The sequence below is a fragment of the Orycteropus afer genome, unplaced genomic scaffold (genome assembly GCF_000298275.1).
Source record: "Orycteropus afer afer isolate SDZICR_OR568_19922 unplaced genomic scaffold, OryAfe1.0 scaffold00019, whole genome shotgun sequence".
NCBI lineage: Eukaryota > Metazoa > Chordata > Mammalia > Tubulidentata > Orycteropodidae > Orycteropus > Orycteropus afer.
The window spans coordinates 21,155,955-21,158,897 of NW_006921606.1; positions in this window are offsets into that span (position 1 = coordinate 21,155,955).

Sequence of the window (2,943 nt, forward strand, 5' to 3'; positions counted from 1 at the left end):
AGGGATCTTAAAAACTTGCAAGCAGCCATTTAGATACAATGATGGGTCTCTCCTCATCCAGAGCAAAGAAGAAAGAAGAAAACTAAAGACGCACTGAAACAATTAGTCCAAAGGACTTGTACACCATGTAATCCTCAGGCTACAGAACCATGAGACCAGAACGAGATGGTGCCTCATTACCACTGTCAATCACCCAGAGGGGGATCTATGTAGGAGATCCTGGAGAGAGTGGGAGAACAATGTGGAACAAAACTCACTATCATAAAAAAAAAAAAAAAAGGGACCAGGTTTGCTGGTCTGATAGAGCCTGGTGGAACCCCTGAGACTATAGCCCCTAGTTGCCCTTCAGGTCTGGAATTGAACACACTACTGTGGCTTCCAGCCAAACAACAGACAGGCATATGAGCTGAACATTTACTTTAGTTAGATACACTCCTTGGAGAGATCAATCATGGGAGAATGGAAGGACTGTGTACGCACAGGGAGACAGCTCAAGGGGCAGGAGTGCATGGGAGGGAAGTACACAGAGAAGAGGTGGCTATGAGGAGGAAGTGGGAGTAGAGCTGTTGCACTGTCGGAGACTGTAGTCAATGTCAAGAGACAAAGTATATGTGAACCACTGTATGGAAAACGAATTTGCTCTGTAAACTTTCACCCAAATCACAATAAAATTAAAAAAAAAAAAAAAAACAACCAGGATTATTGGTTGTATAAAGACTAGTGAAACCCCCAAGATTATGACCCCTAGTCACCCTTTGGTCCTGAAACTGGATGCACTCTCGTTGCCTAACTCTTAGCCAAACAACGGACAGGCCTACAAGCAGAACAACTATACTAGGAAGATTCACTTCCTTTAACAATCATGGGAGATCAGAAGGGCAGTATTTGCACAGGGAGAAAGCCAGGAAAGGCAGGAATACATAGGCAAGAAGGACACAGGGAAAGAGTAACCACAGGGAGGAAGTGAGAAGAGAGTTGTTATATCATGGGGGTTGTAATCAGTGTCACAAAACAAAACGTGTTTGGGCCGTTGAATGGAAAACAAATCTGCTTTTTAAAATTTCACACAAATCACAATGAAAAGTTAATAAACAAATCAAAATACTTTTAGTTTTTGTTATGTAGGGAGAAATAGAATGTTTAAAAAAGAAAAAGGTATGTAAGGGGAAAAGAGTTCTGTGATCATACACACTTTTGAAAACTCTGGGTTAAAAAAAAAGATAAACAGGTTTCTGAGAATTTCCTAAGTAGTAACACTCATTGTTAATCACCTATCAAAAAATATATTTTACAGCCTTTTCTGAAACTCCCTTGACCATGAAACCACTCTTCTAATTGCTTGTTGTTGTTGTTGTTATGTGCCGTCGAGTTGGACCCGATTCATAGCAACCCCTCCTTGGGTTTCCGAGGCAGTATCACTACGGAAGTAGATTGCCCCATCTTCCTTCCAAGGAGTAGCTGGTGGGTTTGAACCACCAGCCTTCTGGTTAGCAGTCAAGTGCCTTAGGCACTAAGATCTAACCAGATCTCCTCTTCTAATTGCTAAACATCCCTTTATATATACATGTGTTTCTTTTAGGAATGCTGGGTAAAGGCCATTGTTCCTATTTCTCAATTGAGATGAGAAAAACTTTTAATTAAGTGTCACAAACAGCTGTGCTTCTCTTTGGAACTAATTTATTGTTGTCTTTACCCAAAGGCTATTTAATGGTATGATTATAGCTGGATTTCCCTTTTTGCTTTCTTTGCCAAGAATCTCAAACTCAAACCTGTAACCACCTAGATGTGTTCCCAATGGTGTAGAATGTCATGGCTGCATGTAAGCATTTCATTTCTTTTTCCTTCCTGGCCTCCACATTTTACTAGTAATTCCACAAGAGTGTATTGCTCAGAAACTGCCTCTATCAATAAAGTCAGTTCCAACTCATGGCAACCTTACGTATAATAGAACGAAAGGTTGCCTGGTCCCGTGCCACCTTCACCATCATTAGTGTGTTTGAACAAAGTACAAAAACATTGTATCTAAAGTCCTCAAGAGTAAGCTACCAGACAGGTAGGTTAAGTCCTGAATACCAAGATAAGTCTCCTTCCACCTAATTACATGCCCTCTTGGAAATGAACTCCACAAACGAGCTGATAACACAATAATACTATTACCAAAGCTTGTGTACCCAGATGTAAGATAAACACAGGTTAGGACAAAGTGGTGTCACCCAAATGTAGCATTAAAAAGCTTCCAGAAGAATAAGACACTCAACTTTTGGTGTCAGAGCACTGAAAGAAACAGCTAAACAAAGAGTTCACTGCCTCGACCTACCTAGACCAGCTCACTGCTCTCATCCAGCTGTCAACAACTGTTAGTTCAGTCGCAGGCACCACACACTCAGCTTCATCTGAGACACAGAGTCATGGCAGGACCAACAGCTGTGACTGCTCAAGTGGATTTTGCGAGTGGTCTAGCCCCTTCCCTTCGTTTTACTGGGAAAAAGAAAGGTGAAGCTCACAGGAGGGAAATAATTGACCCAGGATCACACATCAGGAGATGCCTCCTGATGCCCAGTCCACTGCTATCTCCATCACTGTTAGAAGAAAAAAGCTGACATATCACTACTTGGTCTGACTCCTTCATAAATAAAACTCTATACCACTTGTTGGATGTATGATACCTTGTTCAAGGTACTAATAGTGCTATATCAGTAGGTACCAAAATAAGTACCAAAAGGTGTACCCACAATTGAACAAAGAAATGGAAACATTAACATAAGTGTGACAGCAGCACTGCTTTCTGCTGGAGCCAGACATGGGATCCTAGAGAAGGAAAGGGTAAGGACAGCAATGGGCTGGGGAGCACCAACCTTACATCTACCCAGAGAAGGAGCAGTCCTTCCTGCTCCACATGATCCCTCTGCCTAGTCCAGCCCATCTTGTCTCCTAAAGATCTTC